This window comes from Typopeltis vanoorti, chromosome 17 (assembly GCF_054136105.1).
Source record: "Typopeltis vanoorti isolate ZY-2024b chromosome 17, IOZ_Tvanoo_1.0, whole genome shotgun sequence".
Classification (NCBI taxonomy): Eukaryota; Metazoa; Arthropoda; class Arachnida; order Uropygi; family Thelyphonidae; genus Typopeltis; species Typopeltis vanoorti.
Genome location: NC_143565.1, coordinates 91,618,070 through 91,640,797, shown reverse-complemented (window position 1 = coordinate 91,640,797; position 22,728 = coordinate 91,618,070). Strand labels below are relative to the sequence as shown.

Below are 22,728 nucleotides of genomic sequence, written 5' to 3'. Positions count from 1 at the left end.
AATATGGATAATTTATGGATATACACTGATTGGCCACTTTATTAGGAACACCTCCCAATTTTTCTTAAATGGGGAGGTGTTCCTAATAAAGTGGCTATTCCGTATATATATATATATATGCACATTTTGTTCCATTCTTGTGTGTATATATGGAAGGGGTATCACTCCCATGTCACTCTCACATGCAACAGCAGTGATCACATTCGATAACTGAAACTTACTGCTCAAATCCGCACGGCTTGTATATACTTGGGTGGCAAGTCTTTTTGCCTCTTCAGGAGCAACTACCACGATTTCGCCAAACATTTCTTGCTGCCGTAGTAGTTCCCATGCCTAAAGCAGAACAGAATAAGTAAATCTTATATAAAAGGAATAGTCAGGGATGCTCGGGATATTTACAATACTCGTAAAATAATAAATACATTTATTTCTTAAATTAATTCAAGGGAGGCCTGTGTACCTTAGTGGAAGTGGCGCTTGCTTCCTGTGCGCTTGGTCGCTCGAAGTTAGACTTATAGTTCAAGTCTAGTCGCTGACTGGAGGAACTTTTTCTAAGTCTATCTTTGACTGGTTCCCGAGTTAGTTGATCTCTGGCACGGGCAAGCGGGTTTTTTCTCCCGGAAACTCCTGGTTTTCGTCCCGTAAACTCAAGAAAATTGACCATAGTATCCACATTATTTCAGACAGTCACATATCCTGTCAGACAAGAGATGGAAGCACTTGTTTGCCGGTCTCTTCATCGGTGGCCGCATAGAATTAGTGATAGACATGGGCAAGCTATCTCTGATTGGCTACCGGTGGAGATTGAACTGCCCACTCAGTCTCCAAAAGCTAGATAGGGTTTAAAGGCCGTACCTACTACTATCTGTAAGGGAATAAGAGGTGTTGGCTGATTTATTTATTTATATAATTAATTAAAGGGGCCTCTGTAGCTCAGTTGATTTTTACGAACCCAGCTCTTTACAATTAAAGGGCTTCGCCCTGGAAACTCAAGGTTTTCATACTACAAAATAGGCAAACCGACCAGTGGACCATAATACACTATGCAGACCGAATTGATCTTATCAGAGAATTAAGTAGTTTCAAAGGAGCGAAGTTACTTGGCTGTGACAGGTCATCGAGCATAATATTCAAGAAAAAGTGGGAATGAGTAAGAGCTTCGGTGCGTGCTTAGTACTGCTAAAATTATTGTTTTATTTATTTTATTATTATTATTATTTTGTATAGAAACGTTGTGTGCATGAGTTAAATTGGTATGTAGAACGTCTTAGTTAAGTAAGCGAAAGCATTTTAATATATATAAAGTAATATTCTCCAGCCTTTCACTATGAAAGAAAATGCTGTTTCGGTATTTTTTTCGGACTTTATAAATTGCTTCGGATTTACAATGCAAGATTCGAATTAAAATAGGTTCAAAGTATATTAACAGTTTGGGTTTTCCCATTAGTTGCCATCCTCATTGGAGATGATAAATAATGGAAGAGCTAAGTAAGCGTGTAGTAGAAGCAGAATATACTGTTACTGGTATAACTGCGAAATCGCGATGTATGAATGCAATTTCTGGATCAGCGTCGAAACATACGAAATGTTAGTATTTCTGTCAGTTGTGCGAGAACTCTTGCCACTTAGAAAACAGCGTAGGTCCGTTCACAAAATCGTGTTTTTATGCGAAATTTCCGCTACGGCGTTTTCTTTTCTTTTCCTTCTTCTTCTTTTTTTTTTTTTTTAATTGGTTTACGGGTTCTGAGGGTTTACAAATATTATTCGGGGGAAGAATCGAAGGAGGACAGATACAGACGATTTCCATAAACCCAGTTTCTTTACAATAAGTTAATATAAAAGTCCAAAATGAGTGGCCACGATGCATTTAATCTTTATTCCATTACTCTTCGCCATAATCGGTAGTTGAATCATTTCTATGGACGATTTGTGGACTTAAGAGTGACGGTGGACAACTACTGCCACTCGTGCTAATCTTGACGCATTATTATTTGAAATAAATCGATTTTTATGGACTAATAATAATATAGAACGTACACAGTCTTTTAGAATAGGATGAAAATAGTAGTAATAATGCAATTACGATTCGAAACAAAACTAAATCACGGCGGGCACAAGTAATTTGAAAGTTTCTGAACCTTCGTATTTAAGTAAAAACTTACGAGGATATGCAACCTGACTTCGTTTGTAACAGCGATTGTACTCCCACCGCTCTCCAAGAATTCAGCATAGCCTTTCATCACCTCCTTGGCTGAAGTCCTAGCAGCAAAAATGAATTATTATTAGTCTCGTTACCTGATTAATCTATAAATTATGTTAGTCTATTACTTTTATGAATATAAAAATAGGATGGCATTTGAGATGTATTTATTAAACTTAGCATGATGCAGTGGCGAACCCAGAGGGGGGGGGGCTGGCCCCAAAGAAAAAGGAAAAAAACACTAGAAAAATTTCCAAAAACCTTTCCTAATTAAAATTCATTTTTTTTTGATGTTGTGTCGTGTCTTCTATTTCTATACTACTTACGAATTAGCGATCATTGCATATGCTTAGTCATAGGTCGTATGCGATGCGTAGTGTGTATTCTCAAATCGTCTACTCAACTCGAGCCCCCCACCCCCAAGATTAAATCCTGAGTGCGCTACTGGCATGATGTGTAAAACTATTGCTACATTATTATTTCTTACCTTCTATTCCCGGGTCCAGCGTACAGAAGCTCTTTAACGCGTATAACCCTTAACGAAAAGAAAAAACTTCTGTTGGGCGACGATTCAATGTTACTCTCCACTTTCACACCTTGACTCTGCTGGCATAATGAAGACTCTAAAAACATTTCTGAATGTCAAATGAGCGAAATGATCCTTATAGGCTCCTAAATCACGATTCCTTTACTCATAATGTTGTTTCAATACTTCTAGAGCCAAGAAAACAAACACCGTGATGTCCATATCCCGAGTCACGTTCACATCATAATATTTTGGAGAAGATGTTATTTGTTTTCTGCAGTGGTGTAGCTAGAGGTCCGGGGAGGTCCCCCTGAGTTTGCTGCCCCTTTCAATACACACCAAAAATAAACACAAAAAAGTCAAAACGACGTATAGGGAAATAAACTAAAACACTGTTTATTTTTGAAGTAAAACTTCAACATTCTAAAATGTTATTTTTCTCGCTTTTCTGTTAGCAAATTCGTCGATGACATTGGCGAATCTATTTCATAGTAATGTAGGTAATTCTTAATCAATTTTATTCAGAAAAACTCTTCTTACAACTAGCAACACTTAAAGCAATTGTGAGGAAAATTCGCAGTAGTATTGCAATATTTGGAACTGAGTTCTCGAGACTGCATTTTAGAATTAACTGCAAAAGTTCAAAAAGGTTCAAAGTGCCGCCCGAGGCGGATCTCCCCTTTCCCTCCCCTAGCTACGCCTCTGGTTATCTGGCTCATAGTGGTAAATCCATATTACTCATCTGTGACAGTGAGTTCGAGAAGATTCTAAAGACTGAATGGGTTAGTTGCAAAATTGAGACTTAGGAGGTTAGAAAAAAAAAATGTATTAAATCAACCCTCCTATGACTTCCGATAAAGCTTTAGGGAACTTTTATAATTTTGTATAAATTTCCGCCACTTCACATTTCATTTAAAACAAAAACTAACAAAATCAGCAATGGATCTTGGGCATGGATACAAAGTTTCAAAAGCGCATATTAAAAAATTCTGTTTTAAAAGTATCTTTAAATGCATTCAGATCATCAGGTTCATTCAATCTTTCTTGAGAATCACTGATTTGAAGTAATTTTTAATAAATATAAATTAAAATAAATCCTTTTAACTGGGAATATCGTATATATATTATTACTCAATACCATCATGAAGTGCTATTGACTTGCACAAGGAGGTCGACTCCCGTTAACTGTATTTTTATCTTAACTAAGTGTTGCAATTGCTCCGAAAATTGTAGCGGTTATATTTCCTTGATGTCATGTTTGTATAACAGATAATCATTTGTGAGTCTCATTTATGGAGAGAGGTATAGAAGACTGGTTTGGATTGGCAAGCGTCCACCAGTTTTTGAAACGGAGCCTGTATGTAGATCGGAATCGAGACATTAATTCATAGTTAGGCTTTGTTAACAGGCATGTAATTATCATTATAATTAATTATCATGATAATATATTATTCTTTTTCAACTTGCATCAGTCCACTGCTGCACAAATCTCTCCTAATTTTCTCTATTCGTTGGATTTTCGGTTTTTTCAAGCAGTCATAACAATTTCATCTTGCCATCCCTTTGCCTATTGCCATCCATTGGTGGCTATTCTGTTACTTATTTGGGCCATCTTGTGTTTTCATTCTTCTCTGGGTAATTTTCAATTTGTAAACCATATCTTGAATTAAATATCACCTTTGAAGACATCTTTCATCACCCTCAAGTCCTCCAACCTAGTTGCATTGTTTTTATTTCTTCCATTTGTCCATATTTAATTTTTATGGTTTGTCTCCGATAAACATATGAATGACTCTCTCTACTTCTTTGGCTTTCACTATATCGTTTTGTTAAAATGTATCTTTAATCCAAATTTGACCGGATACTTGGAGTTAATTCTCGTAATTTTATTTCTAGATCTTCTGCATTTTCAATCAAGAAAACTATATCAGCAAAACACAGATGAGTCAGAATCTTTTCAATTTCTCTATCTCTTCCAATTCAATCCATGAAAAACTTCCACTTCCTCTAACGAAGATGTAAAGCGTCTTGGAGATATTGTATCTCCATGTCTTATTCCTCTATTTATTGGAAAAGTTTCATTTTTCTTATGTAGTTCAATAATAGAGGCGGCATGATCAGGGCTCGATAATTTAAGCAAAACCCTACTCGACAAAAAAAATTGTATTCGTTCAAGTCTCCATGTTTTTAATGTCTCAATAAGCGAACAGAAGTTCCATAAAGTAATTAATAGTGCTGTATATTAGAGAATATTTTCTTTGCGTGAGGACCATTCGAAGAAGAAGAATTCAATAAATAACAAGAATAGGAAGAACAGAAATAACATTAATTTTTTAAGTATAATTTTTTACATTAATTTTTAATACTAGAACTTTATAAGACGCATATCTCCAGAAAATACCACTTAGCAATTGCACATTCTGGTTCAAACAAATTAAATGAGTCAGTTGAGGGATATTGTCATAACATTCTCTTAAGCTGAAAGCGTAGGTCTGTTCTTAGACTTTATTATTTATTATATTCATCACACTAAAACTCCTTTCGGAGGATACTGTAGAGGGTGCGCAAACAAATCTATGATATCCATCGAAGAGCAGGAAGCTGGTGAAGACTGTGTACTGGTAACGGTAATACATCATATTATTACTATTATCATCTTTGGACTCATTGTGGGAAAGCACGCTACTCCACTAAACACAACTCAACGTATCCTATACTTAATCCTCCAACCACACACACCACTGTCCTCACACACATTGTCCTCAACACACAATGCCATCTACCGACTACTAACAACAGTATTTCTTGTCTAAATTGTGTGTACTCTCTTGGCCAATTTACCTGTATGCGAAATGAAAAACCTGAGTTTCCCGAAGAAAAAAAAAATATGCTCCTTCCGTAATGAGATCAGCTAACTCATCTTCAACTGATTAAGCCCATATAAGGATTTCTCTCTATAATATTCGTTTGTCTTTTCTATCATTCGCTTAAGGATCAATGGAACTCTAATTACGTCTAAATCTTGCCTGCTACTCTGATATTATATACTCTAGCTGTTGCATTATTCTTTTATTATTATTTAAATGTTTTATATATTGCTGTTAATAAACTAATGGGTCTATAATTTTTAATATTATCCATTTCACCTTGTTTTGTAAATATTATAAATAATTATTATTAATACACTTGTTCCATGCTTCCGGGATTTTTCTGTTTTAAACAAAGTGTGATTACCTGGAAAAATAATATATTATTATAATAATAACATTATATGATAACATAATAATAATAATATGCCTTAGTTACTTTATTCACCAGCTTAACTCGTATTGTTAGGTTTATTCTGATAGCTCTTCGCTAGTTAATTATGTATAGAGAAATTCTGTGTAAGTCGTCGTATATTACAATATTGAAGTTCTTGGAATTTTATTTAAAAATCAACTTTTTTTTTTGTTACTATTTCAAAATGTAAACTAAATATTTTAAATGAAAACATGAACTTTTCTCTTTTTTTTTTTTTTTTTTCACTTTTTAAAGCAATCTCCCCCACTCCCACAATGAAAGGTTGTACACCAAACATGGTATATTTTATTTGCTTATATACCCAATATGGCATATAAGCAAATAAACAGTAGCTTGTTTATATACCAAATATGGCATATAAACCAGGTACTGAAATAAGCACAATCGTAGAATCTCAGAGGACAACAAAAATCCTTTATCACGTAGACTTGCACACAACCATGCTACAGATATTTAAACTCAGCCAAGAACAGCAAATTAACGGATGTTTATTAATTTTCTGTTTCGCCAGTATAATACTGACCCTAACTGAATCTCATTTAATCAGATCACTGAAACGTAATGTTTGATAGACTGTATAACATTGTATTTAAAAATAAAAAAATTCTTTACCTTATCGAATGTCTTGCTAGTATAGCACGCATTCGTCGGCGTCTGTAGTGATTGATGGTGGTATCACAACGTTTTACAGCCCTAGTTTTAGTTGCAGTAGACATTGAATATTTTTGAGTTGGAAAGTGTTCATTTGAAGCAAGGCTGATTCTGTTCCGTTGATTATTCTTTAATTTGATCGCTATAAATACGCCACGTAGTGTAATTAAACACGTTATTTAATAAATATTTCAAAATTGAAATATTATTGAACGTATGTTTATGTATACCACCACGAGTTTAGATTAATATCAGTGATATTTAATTCTGTATATTTTAGGGGAAAAAAAAGTAAAATAAATAGTAATATTTATTTTATAAACAAATACTTATCGATATGTATTGTAGTTACCCTATACAGCGGCGGATTATACAAGGAGAGTCATGATGCGAATGTAAAGGTGCCAACATGGAGGGAATGGAAACCCCATTCAAATATAATTTTAATATAATAAAAATAAATTATAATTTCATTATTCATCAAAGCAGGGATATTAAAGTGTATTTAGTATTTAATCAATAAATTTCTTAAACATCTACAATTATTTAAATAAATAGCATTATTTTAAAAATATATTCTATTAGGCAAAATAGTCATGAAGTTAATATAATCTAATATTTATTTCTTTAAAAATTAAATGTTTACAATTTTTGCTTAGAATACACTTACTGCAGTTAGATGTTAGTTGTTACTTCATGTACATTTGATATTAAATGTCTATATACTTTTAATTTGTGATTAATACTTTTTGTATGCAGCTTTTGTTACAAAGGCCGTTTTTTTTTTTTTTTTTTTTCCCCTTAACTTTTGGGGACGGAGAAGGCAGTTCAATCTCTAGTGGTTGCCAATCAGAGATAGTTAGCCCAAGACTATCACTAATTATAAGCGGCAAAGGATGAAGAGACTGACAAACTAGTTCTATCATCTCATAGTCCCTAATCATAACATAATATGTTCTTATCTGAAATAGTGTGGGTATACAGTCGATTTTATTGAGTTTACGGGACGAAAATCCCGAGTTTCAGGGAGAAAAAACCTGCTTGCACGTACCAGAGACCGATTAACTCGGGAACATGTCGAAGAAATTCTTAGAAAAAGTTTGTCTAGTCGGCGACTGGAATTAAACATACATCTATCGTTGGATGGCTTACTGTTGAGGATGTAAACGCCACTTACATGTAAAAGCCACTTCTACTTCGTGGCTTATATGCAACTTCATTTCTGTTTTCGTTTGACCAATTTTTTAAATTATTATGTTATATTTAAGACATTTCCTATTACATTTCTGACAAATTTTGATTTTTCCATACTTATTTCTAATTACATAAGAAATGACAAAGTTCCTCATTGCATCTTGAAGGTACTGATGGACCTTTGTTAGGATATTTTCACTGTCTTTTCTTTCATACATATAGTCACACCTGTATGACCAAATAGTGCACACAGTTATAATAATTATGATTATTTGTACCCTACTTAGCTTCTTCTCATTTAGCCAAAATAGTATATTTTGACTAAATGAGTTTGGCTAAACAGTTTATACTGTTTCACAACACTCCAGATTTCTTCCGCTTTGTACTACAGTATAAATCATCAGGTGGTAAAGTGTTTCTGGTTCTTTACAAGACTGACAGGCTGCAGGGACATCCAACTGTATTCCTTTTACAACCCCCCCCCTCCCCCACATTTTGGTCGGTAGACATGCATGATGCACTTTGAAGAAAAACGCTTTTTAGAATAGACTTATTGGAAGTTGGAATACATTGGTTAAAACTCGTCTTTGAATGATCGCTTCTCTTCTTTGTTCTCGGTGGTGGGGTCTAGAAAACTTTGTATGAATTGCTCGTGATTTGATATTTAGTAACTTCTCTATGCTGTAATTTTCTTCTCCAAACCAGTATCACTCAACTATTTCAATAAATATTTCAGGTGGCCTTGGTTTAATCAAGGAAAGCAGCTGATGACTCTGTCAGGAAGGAATTTTTGTAGAAAGGCAATTGCATATTCGTGGTATGATTTATTATGTGCTTTTACTGTAATTATGGCTGGTTATTGTTTTCAGCCGTATTTTGACTAGGCGTATAGAACTCCAGCTTCTATTTCGTTGGAGAGTGTTGTACGGCGCATTGGTTCATATTGTGAAACCCCATAATATATATGTCGCAAAGAGCCTAAGAATTTTATCTGTACACTGTCCATGATATGGGATGTTGTGTATTTTGTACAACAGTTGAGAGGCTAAGTACCTAGTACAAGTCCGGACTTGTACTATGTACTTAGCACAGAAACGTGTTTTCTTCGCATATTGCTTACTTTTTTTCTTTCTTTCTTTCGTTTTTTTTTTTTTTTTATATTGTTTCAAACAACTCTTTCCACTGATCTACATAAATATCCGGGCCTCCAATTTTGATTCCTAACCCTGGTAAGTAAGTTTTTTCTCAACATTCCTGCCAGTATTTTAGGTTCCTTTTTTTCCAGTTGTCAGTTATCATACAGTAAAATTTTGTCAGGTTTAATTTAAGAGCTGAGGCCTTTCCGAAGGAATCCAATATTTTCATTGTTTCCTTCATGGATTTTTCATTTTCTAGGGTAAGTGTTATATCATTTGATGTAAGCTAACACTTTTGCATGAATATTAGTTCCTTGAATTCAATTATTTGTGTTTATTGTCCTCCTTAATGATTCAAGTGCTAATACGAACAGGGGAGGGGGTCATAGAGAGAGAGAGGGGCCACCATGTCGTACGAAACAGTTGATTCGGAAAAGTGAGGAGAGTTTTTATTATTACACGACTTTCTTCATTTTCATAAAAAACTTTCAACCAGCTCTTAAAGTTTGCCCTCAAGCCTATTTCCTTTACCACTTCGAAGACGTACTCATGGCTCACTCTTTCGATCTCTAGACTTAGTAACATGCATGGCCTATTGGTGAATTGTGGTACTCATATACACATCTCAGATGTGTTATGGTATCAGTTATAGTTCCTTTTACTGCGCATGTTTGAGCAGGTGATACAAGCTTCTGTAGAAATTTCTGTATTCTGTTTGTGAGAATTTTTGAAATTATTTTATAATCTGTATTTAACAATTATACCTGTTCATTTAAAAAAAAAATTTTTTTTTTATATTGTTCCGTTTTTCTGGATCAGAAACTTTTAGTATTGGTGATGTGGTTTCTAGTGTTCGAATTTTCCGGTTTGGTCTGTGTTTCTAACATTTCATTAATCATCCTCATAAGTTTCCAAACTTTTTCAAACATCTCTTGGAGATTTTCCTGTTGAAAGATGCTTTCATTGTACTTTTGCATTCTACGATTGTAATGGAACATCACTTTTTTTTCTGCTCCCTCCGGGTTAGTTTGGGTAAAAATCACATCAATTTATTACGTTCGGTGGTATCGCTCTCTTTTTCTGTGAATAGAGCTGGAAAATGTTCGTGAGACACCATTAGTAAGTTTGCGTTTTCTTGCAATATTTCTCCCTTGATAATGCCAGCGCTTTCATCCTTGGCTTTCAAACAACCAAGCAGTGGATGTCATCATTTTCTACAACTTTTAAACGTGCCTAGCTATTCACCATCTATTTCCTTGCATTGTAGTTCTTTTATTTTATATTTTAACATATCTATTTCTGTTTTTAGTTGTCTATTTGTTCTGTCTGAGTGGTACTATATAGGCTAGATAATTTTTCTGGATCTTCCTGTTCTTTCTTCCTGATGCTTTATTCTACTCATTATTCGGATAGCTGCTTTTTTGATATTTAATTTAAATATTTTCATGCACTTATTGCATTTTCAAGTTTTTCTGTTTCTGCTATTATTTTTTATACGTCTGTATTAAATTCCCTTTCTTCGATTAGCTTTTGATTTAATTTCTATAATGGAAAGTTCCGATTGATAAATCGTTTTGCTTTTTCTTTATGAGAAAGGTGAAGTTTGGCCTCTACAAAGTAGTGATCATTGAAGACGACTGGAGTATGTTTAACGTCTTCAGCAGTTATACCTGATAGGTTGGAATTTTGTGTATAAATTGAATATAAAAACCTGAATCCATCACTAAGTCCGCAGTCTTTAAAGATGCTAGTGTGTGTGTGTGTGTGTGTGTGTGTGTGTGTGTGTGTGTGTGTGTGTGTTCCTCTTGTGATACTTCAGTTACTTTTTCTTGGTCTTTTATCTTATTTTCTATGAAATTCATGTCCCCTGCTACTATGGCAATGTTTTTTGTGCAACATATAATATTTTATTTGTTCCCAACGTTCTTTTTTCTTTAGGTTCTGTGGTCAATATACATTAATGATATTACATATCATTAATGTATATTGATTTGTTTTCCAACACTATATCAACTTCTAACACTTTATGCTTTATGGAGATCTTATGAGAAAGCAACGAAATGTTGGATTACGTTTTATTAATCCACCACTATTATTTTATTTGCAAATATGTAGATTAAGATATAATGGGGAGTTATTATTTTTTCAAATTGTTGTATGGGTTCTATACAGCAAATTTTTGTTTCTTAATAACGGAAAAAATTCACGTACAAAGATTATTTAATAGTATAATTTTCGCCTGTGTGTCACAGGCATCTTCAGTACATATTAAGCTCAAATTAAACAATAACTGACAATTCCAAAAAGCGCCACCTAAGTAAGGTGGCGCTTTTTGGAATTGTCAGTTATTAGGTGTAAGATAATTAAAAGGTCAAATTTCCTAAAAAAAAAAAAAAAAAATCAATACAATAAAAAGTTAGGAAAGATTAGCTGATTTGTAAAGTACTATCTCCCATAAAGGGGATAGACGTAGGCCGTCGGATCTGTTTAAGTTAGGAGAATGAAGTAGAGTTTCACATGTTTCTTTATAAAGGCGTTTCATGAGAACTGACTTTTGTGAAGAACTCTTGTCTTTCTCCACTGAACTCTATGTCTAGTGAAAATGGCATGTTCTGCAAGTCCAGACTTTTCAGGTTTAAAGTATTCAATATACGATTGGTGTTCTAGCTGAATACAGGCAGATCTTCCCGTTTGTCCGAAATAAGATAATCCACAAGAGCACGGAATCTGGTACACACCTGGAAGATTAAGATGGGTGGGGGGGGGGGGGGGTGGGGGGGGGGGGGGGTGGGGGGGGGGGGGGGTGGGGGGGGGGGGGGGTGGGGGGGGGGGGGGGTGGGGGGGGGGGGGGGTGGGGGGGGGGGGGGGTGGGGGGGGGGGGGGGTGGGGGGGGGGGGGGGTGGGGGGGGGGGGGGGTGGGGGGGGGGGGGGGTGGGGGGGGGGGGGGGTGGGGGGGGGGGGGGGTGGGGGGGGGGGGGGGTGGGGGGGGGGGGGGGTGGGGGGGGGGGGGGGTGGGGGGGGGGGGGGGTGGGGGGGGGGGGGGGTGGGGGGGGGGGGGGGTGGGGGGGGGGGGGGGTGGGGGGGGGGGGGGGTGGGGGGGGGGGGGGGTGGGGGGGGGGGGGGGTGGGGGGGGGGGGGGGTGGGGGGGGGGGGGGGTGGGGGGGGGGGGGGGTGGGGGGGGGGGGGGGTGGGGGGGGGGGGGGGTGGGGGGGGGGGGGGGTGGGGGGGGGGGGGGGTGGGGGGGGGGGGGGGACATGGCATTCCTTTCACATCATCCCTTTCTTACGAATGTCTTGTTTAATAAATTACACACCCATTTGACTTCTACCCTATTTATTCTTTGAACTCTCGAAACACATTCTGACATTGCATAATTTAGTATTTTTTAAAATGCTTCCTAGGCACTGTTGATATTCTTCCCATCCAGCAACTGATACCATTGGACTGAACTCAGTATACTCTTCAGTTAGACATAATTTCCTGTCTTGTAGTTCAGCATGTAACCTTCTCTGAATGGAAAATTTATAAACCTAGCAACTTCCCAAGTGAGTGATCACCATCATCAATCAGAGGCAAAATAATATGCCTTTAACCGAATCACCTTCTGACAAAATAATCAAATCTAACTCTTTGATTTCGAGTTCCTTCTGTCACATGCTTGTGTCTCACAACATCTCAATTTATTCAGTTTCATTCATCTCATGAGATTTTACTGCTACTAAACCTTTTTTCGATTTGTTTCAAAGTTAGTTGATCTCTGGAATGGGAAGTTAGGATTTTCTTACTCCAGGACAGGTTCTTTATCCTACAACTCAAAAAACGATCGTAGAATACACACACCATTTCAGGCTATAATATATTGCGGTAGAGACCAAGAGATGGCGGTAGTTGTTTGCTGTACTCTTCACCGGATGCCATTTACGATCAGATAGTTTGAGACAGCCATCTCTGCCTATGGGTAGAGTATGACTGATCCTCAATCTCCAAAGGTTAGGGCTAAAATGGCCTCGCCTACTCCATTTGGAGAAATGCATTTGCAGATTGTCTTTTCTTTCAGGGTCCTCTAATTTCTGTCGAGATCTATGGTTACCTTAATCTGCAGCTGTTTCTGTGAAACATTTGAATAGACTTCAATTATGAGTAGATGAGTTACATCCACCAAGGGATCAAGGGGAAAGACGCATCATGAAGATATAATTGGATTTCCAAGTGCTATAATCTCTCTCATATATATATATATATATAATATATAACAGAGGCGAATATTCCGGGTGTGGTGCTCATCCATCAAATATCAGTATCACCGATATTATATTTTTGCATTTATTCCCGTTAAAGACTCCCCTAATTGTTTGCAGACTTTGTGTGATTCCTAAAATTGAACACAATATACTAATGCTTCATTGTCTTCTTCATGAGGGTAATGAAGCATTAGTACTTCATGATGAGGGCACTTTTCGACGCACAAACATTGCGTCACATTCGCGTTAATAGCCCGGGTGTGCTTTCAAAATGCATACACCTTTGAGCCCATTGAAAAGATGTAAAGAGGGCGCAGCGGGTCAAATTTTTAGTGTTCTAGTATTTTTAAACCACTGAGAGGGTGAGGTTGGATGAGCTCACCCAGCGACTGTGATTGGTTACTGTGTCAACCAATCCAATTGAACGTTCTCACTTTTCATGAGAAAGAGTTGAGCTCTTTCTGTATCCGATGGCTGTATTACAAACAGCTGTTAGTAAACATGTTTTCTGGAACTGAAAATTTGAAAGTGGATGGTAAGAGAAAAAAGCAATTCATTTTTCTCTTGGTTGTGCAGTATAGCATCTGTTGAGGTGCAAAGTTTTTTTAACGGTATAGAGACATTTTTATTCTAGTCTTCGGAAACAACAGGCAGTTAAAATATATCTATTCCTGAATAAAAATGATTGTTCTGTGTATTATAAGACGTTGCTGATCTACAACAAAATACCAGCAGATGTGAGATTGATAAGACAGAAGAACCGCTGATACTAAAAAAAAAAAAAAAAAAGGTAACACTAATGAATGTAGGATTCCCGAAAGTGTGGATAATTCCGATGTTATGTATACTGAGTCTCAGTAAACAAAAGAAAATTCTTGGAAAACGGAGCGAAATATACACAAACCAGAGAAATACACAAAACACGTGCTACAAATTTTACGAGATGACTTGCTGCTCCATCGAACCATATTTATTTCTGCCATACTCTGCCTCTTCGTGAGTTTTTTTTTTTTTTTTTTTAATTATGCCACCGTGAATTCACTTCATGTCGACTTTATAGGATCGTGCTATTCGCTCTACCGAGCAAGTTATACGACACAAATATCACAAATGTTAATTATTAATAATTCGCTTACCATTAATGAAAGTATATCTACTCACTTATTCTTTCATTTCCTGTTCTTACATGTCTTATACATGATGGTTTACATATTTTCATCTTTGAGTATTTCAGATATACCAACCAAATATAGCATTCTTTTCTAATAAATCCTAAAACAAACAGATTGTTCTCCCACTCTATGCAGAAGTATTCAAAGTTATCCTACAATTAATTGCATTGGACTAATTAAGATGAGCGCTGATGAGCTATGAACTCTCAAAAATTTGATTCATCAATAAAAATGCAATCACACAGTAAGGGCGTCCGCAGAGGGGTGGGGAAATGAGGCACTCCCCCGAGATTGAGTAAAAATTCCCACAAATTATAATCGTAAAAGTGATTGAGATATGTAACCTTACACCCTTGACCACGGGACGCTTTGCCTGTCTTAAAATTTTATCATAGGTGGTCTGTTTTGGTCCAAGGCGGGGTAACCATAGCAATAAAACACGTGTTCCTGTTTTCGGTTCATTTTTTTCCGATTTGCGAAAAGAAAATGTTCATTACTGCGTGAACAGCGCCCAGTTCGTTTGCCCTGTGTCTAGTGAGTTACGGAGTGAAGTGTGAATTGTAAATTTATAGTTAAACAAATTTAAAGAGAAAAATACATTTTTAAAAGGTAAGTGTATGTAATTTAATATTATTTTACTGTTAGTTTTATGATATTTTTGCTTTTAAACTGAAATAATTTAATTTAGGATTTTGGGATTATTAGTAAAATATGCCGGTCAATTTTTTAATATATGAAATTGTGCTAAAAACTATTAATTCCGAATACCCCCCCCCAAGAATTAAAGATCATTAAAATCGATGTAAAATGAAAATAATGTATTTATAGTTTACATCATACATCAAAAATGCTAAAAGACAATAATTATAAAATTTATTGATGTAATTATTTGTCTCCAAGCTTCTTCCCCCACCAGGAAAATTTTCTGTGGACGCACGCCCTTCCCTTGCATACGGTCAAACTGACATGAAATTTGATTTGTAGCATGGGTTGAATAACCCACACGACAGCACACCCAACAGAAATGGGCATGCGCAGCCACTGATATATATCAATAATTGGATTTCCAAGTGCTATAATCTCTCTCATACAGATCACCTCTGCTAACAAGGATCTTTTATCTCTTTGCTGAAAGTTCGCGAACTATTATACTGAAAGGACTAGTAACCGAGCACAAAAAATAACCAATTCTAATATCCAGTTATTAAAAAAAAAAAAAAATCAGCTAACGCCTTTTTATTCTCGTATACGGGGAGTAGGTGAGGCCATTTAGCCCTATCTAACTTTTGGAGACTGAGTGGGCAGTTCAATCTCCACTGGTACCAATCAGAGATAGATGGCCCAAGGCCATCACTAATTAAGCGGTACACAGTGAAGAGAGACGGCTCAAATGTGCCGCCATCTCGTGGTCCCTAACCATAACACAATATATTTAATGTCTGAAATAATGTGGGTTCTACGATCGATTTTCTTGAGTTTACAGGACGAAAAACCCGAGTTTCCGGGAGGAAAAACCTGCTTGCCCGTGCCAGAGATCGACTAACTCGGGAACCGGTCGAAAAAAGGCTTAGAAAAATTTCCTCTAGTCGCGACTAAACTCGAAACCAAGTCTTCCTTCGTGCGGCCAAGCGCCGTGGTATGCAAACGCCACATCCACTGAGATACACAGGTTCTCCAGTTATAAAGACCGAAAATATAAGGTATTGTCACAAAGCAATGGTAGTACTAAATTTAAGTTACTAATGTAGTTACTTGTGGCATTTCCGTATTTCTAAAAAAATTTTTTAAAAATGCATACATATATTAATCAACAAGCTTTGTTGTTCAAGTAGAGTGCTTCCAATTGGAATTTGTGGATTCAATTACCACTATGGTAGCTAGTGGGGAGGGATCCACCAACCATTACATGAAAACATTGAGTTCTCATTTTCGTTAGTAAGAATTTTTAGCTGATTTAAAAGTCTCACAATAGATATCAATGATAGTACAACTTTTAAAATGGCATATGTAGAAGGGCGAAAATTGAAACTGCTGTTCACCGGAGAAAAAAAAAAAAAATGCTGGACCTCCAATGTGTCTCATAGCATACATATTAGTTAAATTTGATTGTGATGTCTGGGTAAATATTACAGAATTAATTAAAGACCACGATATTCATAAGTCATACTGTGGTGGTCCACAGAGTTGATTATTTACGCATGCTCACACCACCACCGTTATATGCAGTTAAAACTACAACACAAAAATTCATGTTGCGGTTTTAACTGTGTATGACTCAATCAGCACCACTGCAAATATATTGGGAACAATAGCTTGTTGGATTTCGGTGTGCATGATAAAACATGCTTATTGATTTTTTTTATTTTTATTTATTTAAGATTTTGATCAATACCTTTCAAGGCTTTTCTCTTTATTATTATTACCCCTACCACAAGAGACCTACAGGGAGCCTGGGACTCCTTGCAGAAGGCCACACACCTTCTCTTGAATTCATTTACACTACCTACACTCACAACCTCCAACGGCAAACCATTTCAATCACGCACTACTCTATGAGAGAAAACTCCAGCACTCGTCGCTTCCTTCATTGCTCTCATATTCTATGAATGGCCTCATCCTCTTTCTACGTAGCTCCATAAAATTAAAAATTCCATCTACTATCATGTAATGACATTTTCAAAGAAGTTTGTATGTATCTATCATATCATTTGCAATTGCTGCAGTTCACAAATTCTCAATCTCTCTCTCTCGCCTCATAGTTTTGATGTCATGATTTCAATGACTAATTCACACGAAATTCTTACTGTGGCTAAATGCTCTGCGCAGTTCACTCAACAAACAGCAACCAGCATTTAAATCGTAAATTTAAAGCCCTTATTGCTAAACAAAGCCTACCTCATACTGTTCCAGAAAATTGGGTAGTTAACATCTTAGGATTCTCTTTAACTGAAAGTGAAATTTGCATTTTAAAATGGCTATAATTTCACCATAGTTCCTAAAAAATATACCTTACTTAACCAAAGGCAGAAGAGCCCCCCCTCTATTACTTACCTTCCCCCCAATGCGATACAATCAGGTTTAATATTTGTCCTCGAGTATCTTCTGTTGCATGCTGCTTATGTAAGCTATCATGTAGCAACTGAATCAATTCAATTTCATTCTTTTTTATTAGATTTCACTGCTACCCAGTCAATGTTTGGATAATTAAAGTCATCCATGATGGTTAACTGTTTTGCATTAAGTTTATTTGGTGATGCATTTCATCATCACTAGCAGCTGATCCACTGGGTCTGTAGTAGCACCTTACTATGTATTGGATTTTGTTAGATTCCACCTTTAATTAGTAGGATTTCCTAAATAAACAATACTGAAATGGGATGTGGTTAATTAACTTTTTAGCAAGTAATCATAGCTGCTAGTTACCACTCAGTTCATCTGATTACAGAACGATTACTAGATTCATGACCAATTCTGGCTGCTGCTGGTGAAAATCAGACAAACTACATAAACTATAACTGAATGGGATAAGAATACTAAAAAAAGTTATTTCTCATTCAATGGGAGTTTTGGGCATCCATGCTTTAGCCAGAACATTGTGTAAATTGTGCTTTCATACACTTGTGTACATCATGGTTACACTACCGGAGAGCTGTAGTACAGTGGGTATCTGGTTACTGTGATCTCTTTTTTGGGAAAAAAAAAAAAAAAAAAAAAAAAAAAAGTTGAAATCTGCTCGATTGATTTTTTTGAGATATGCAATTCCCCTCCCACCTCTTCCCAAGTTGGAATATCTGATGATGCCAATTAACAAGCATATACTTGGGAGTAAAGCACTGAACCCACAAGATAGAGCATGCCATAAATTAAACAAAAATGTGCAATATATATGTGTGTGTGTGTGTGTGTGTATAAATATATATATATATTTTTTTTTCTTTTTCTTTCAAACCAGACAAATGTTGACAATCTTTTCCATATTTATGAATTAGTTTTTGCTTCCTGTTACAGATAGAGAACAAATTTAGCTTTTTCATCTTATGTGAAATAAGATTTTCATGCAGGTAATACTAAAGTGAGAAAAAAAAATGCAATAAAACAAAACCTTGTATGATCACATCACGCCACGCCATGCCATGCATGGCATGGCGTGATCATACAAGGGATTGGGATTTCATTTCCTTGGGATTTCAGAACATTTGAAATTTAAAAAATAATTTAAAAGCAAATTTTAGTGACTCAATATAATTATTTAATCAACATGTTCAGGAATTGTCTTTTTTGCTAACTCTTTTTTGTCTTTGGTACATGTCATTCTTGGTGTGTCAAAATGTCTATTTTTTTAACTTTCAGCAGAAAGTGTATTCAGGAGAGGCATATCTGTGACTGCAGCAAAGAATGGGCAAAGTGTATACACATGCCAGTGGGGTTATTCATTCATTCACCTGAGGGAGAGAATTGTCCATGTCTGCTGAGTTTGATATTCCTAAAAAAGAAGGACAGGATTGTCTAAGTTTTTTTTACATAAACTTTTTGATAACATTTAAGAAAATAAGTTTGAACTACTTATCATTTTCATGTTCGTAGAAATACAGAATAAAGATGAAATCGATAAGGAGGGGAGGGAATAATACAGATCCAATGCCACTCTTGTGTTTCACTGATATATATATAATATATACATCAATTTTTGATTCATTTGTGATTCACTGAAGAGAACTGTCAAAAAAAAAAAAATCTTGGCATGTTTTCAAAGAATAGTGATGTTATCTGTTCATATAAAAACCTGAATAAGAATCCAGATCTAATCCTACACAACATATGGAAATTCCTAATTAAAATTTTCGGATCTCAACTGTTTCAACAATCATTGGCAAGCAATGTGAGAAGCTGTGATATACGATAGTTTATATGAAATATGCAACATGAACAGGAGCTATTTATTGTCTCATTATCAACACTTTATTGCAATTCAGTATACTATTAACTTTTCTTTGCATTTATGTATGTTACCTTGATTTTGGAAGTGGATATGGAGAATATGATCTATGTGAAAGTTTGAATTAAACAAATAAATTAATAATTTTAAGCCTAGAAGCTTTAGTTACTATTAATGGTACTATTTCATTAAAAATTTTTACAGCTAAAATAACACATCACACTTTTTTTTTTTTTTTTACCTTACATTCTTTAAACACTATTGACGTCATATAAGCAAAGTGGATATTAGATCCGGCATTATTTCAAAGCCGGATGTAGAGACTATGAAAGTTTTGTAAGTTGACCAGAGAACTTACAGGAATACGCTTCTCGGCATTCACAAATTGCCTTATTGTTGATTGCTTAGAAGACATAGGCACTGCCCAAGTGTCTATAATTTTTGCCTTTTATTAGTCCATTTTGATAAGGTTTCACTGACTTGACAGCTGTTTTGAACTGGTTGGTTCTCTTCAGAGATCAAGTAGAAACCTTAAGAGAGCAAAAAATCTCATTTAGTACTAAAGAACTTGAAATGTCAGACAAATGTATTTTTTGTAAGCGAACTCTCAGTCGGTGTGCAAAAGTTAATGATGCTGGATCTAATATCCGCTTTGCTTATATAATTTTGCATCGCCAAACTGAAGCTTTTTGGCTCTTTATTTTAGTAATTATTATTAATGTGTTTGACAATCATAAAATCAAATTACATTTCCTGGAGTTTTGGACAAGCCACCATTATTAAAATCAGATTATACACTTTTCAACAAGTGTTTTGTCCTCCTGACAAATTACAGATTATACTTAGTATTCTCCTATGCTTAAGGAAGAGGGAAAAAAAACATTCCGTTTTTGCTTTACACTAGGTTTCGTTCTGAGAAAAACTATTTTTTTTTCATATGCAGGTGAAAGTTTCATATGCAGCAGGTAAGGAGATATTATACTGCACCACAGTTTCAAATTACTATTAGCTACACATATGATTATGCACAGTTATATGTGTAATGCATGATCATGGCATCTTAGTTTGAGTCTTGCTAAATTATCCTACTGACAATGAGTTGTTTTAGTATTTTAATCTGCTCTTCTTGTCAGCTACCTTGGCTCAAAGAACACTCCAAGAACCTGGTTATGAATAGAGTCTTAAGAGGACGTTATATAACCTTCTTGACATACTCAAGAAAGAGTGCATAACTTGCAGCACTTAAACGGATTAAACTTTGGAAGTTTAAAATACAAATCAAAGTAATGTTTAGGCCACCACAAACCAGATGTGAGTAAAGCCTGGTGTCTGCAGCAATGACATTTGATCTCTCTCTCTCTCTTTTACATCAACAATACATGGGTCACAAAAACCAATAACGCAGAAGTACCATGTGTGGTCAAGAAGTTTAAGTGCAAAGACTCATCGAGGGAGAGCACCTACTCTACAACTCTCTCTCTCTCTACCAACTCCAGCGAACTGCAACTACACCAACTACTGCCCACCACCACTGTTATTTTCACAGACAATCACAGACATCCATGCCCATGGCAGGATTCAAACCCACAGCCTTTTGGCTGGAGAGTGGATACAGACAATCAATAACCATGTCGAGAATAAGGCCCTATACACCCCCCCCCTGGTGTGTTGTATGTCTGTAAATGAGTGTGTTCACCGGACCATTTTGCCTTTTCTGGGGGATGAAAAATCGAATTTCCAGGTGAAAAAAAACCTTATCTCTGTATGAGACTGGCTTACTCACCTTTCATTGAAAGAGACCAGATAAAGGTTTTTAACATCACTGACAGGAATCGAACCCAGGTCTTTCCAACCAAAGTGCTTTGTCTATAATGACTGAGCTACAGAGGTTCAAGAGGTTGTCAGGATCAGTTTTAAGACAAATAGTTGAGAAATCTTGGGAATATAACAAGGATTTGTATCTAAGTTTTGTTGATCTGGAAAAGGCATATGACGATGTAAGGACATAGACTTTGGTAAGAACATAGAAAATACATATCAGGAAGGTGGCAAAATATTCAGGAGACTATGGAAAGAGCTTAGAAATGGAGGAAACAGTACTGTAAAAAGAATCAGAGATGATAAAGGTGACATGAAAACTGAAGAAAAAGATGTTCTAGATGTCTGGAGTAATTACTTTGAAAGACTGCTAAATGAAACAAGCAGTGTCAGCATGATGGTAGAAAACTCCCGACAGGAATGCATTCAGGAATACATATCCATACTTGAAGTAGAAAAAGTCATCGAAAACCTGAAATGTCAAAGGGAACTGAAGTAGATGAAATTCACTAGAAATGGTCAATGCAGTCTAGCTGCTCAATACAGTGGCTGCATTGCATAATTCAGAAGGCCTGGTCAGAGGGTTGAATTCCAGATGATTGGAGCTGAGCTCTCATAATATCCATCTATAAAAAGGGAAATAAAACAGAATGCAAGCATTACAGAGGTTTTTACCTACTGAGTGTTCCCGGTAAGTTTTATGCAAGTATATTTGAGAAACGGCTAAGAAAAATTGTGGAAGGGAAGCTCAGTGAAGAACAAGCTGAATTCAAGCCAAATAGATGTTGTCAGGATCAAATTTTCACTTTAAGACAAATAGTTGAGAAATCTTGGGAATATAACATGGATCTGTATCTAGGTTTTGTTGATCTGGGAAAAAAATGCATATGATGTGCTAATAATAAATGTAAATGGGACATTATATCAAGCAATACTTAGTCTCTATTTAAGCTGTAAGTCAGCAGTTAGAATTAAAGGAGATACAGGAAGATGGTTTGTGTAATCAGGTGTGCGACAAGGGTGCATATTATCTCCATGTTGTTCATTATCTATCTGAATCCCATTATGAAGGAAATTAGATCAAATCTGACATCAAGATTGGTGATGTTAATCTTGGCTCTTTACTTTATGCAGATGTTGTTATACTTCTGAATAAATCCAGTACAAATCTGCAACATTCTCTGACTAAATTGAATAATTGTTGTAATAGGTTTGGTATGAAAATCAGCAATAAAAAGACAAAGACAATGAATGTAGCAGAAACATTGAAAGTGTCAATTGTATCCTGAACGGTGAACCTATAGAACAAGTATTACATTTCAGCTATTTAGGCACAATTTTTAGTGAAGATGGTAAATTAAATATGAAAATAGACAACAGAATTAGTAAAGCTGTTATGGTAAGAAGTCAGCCGAATAAATTTATATGGAATAAGCAAAAAATTACTCAGGGCACTAAATTAGCTGTATACAGGATGTTGTTCAAGCCAATTTTAACTTATGGACTGAGAGTTCGGTTAGAAATAAAACACATGATCAAAGACTGAACAGA

The 22,728-nt window shown here is 36.0% G+C and overlaps 1 long non-coding RNA gene across 1 annotated transcript in view; it reads left to right on the top strand.

The window, feature by feature from the left end:
• The window catches only part of LOC150097627 (uncharacterized), a 54,250-nt gene extending 34,876 nt beyond the window's left edge, over positions 1 to 19,374 (top strand). The window contains exon 3 of the long non-coding RNA XR_016549711.1: positions 18,777 to 19,374. This is a non-coding gene — a long non-coding RNA (uncharacterized LOC150097627). The remainder of the gene's footprint in view (positions 1 to 18,776) is intronic.
• The last annotated feature ends 3,354 nt before the right edge of the window (positions 19,375 to 22,728 follow it).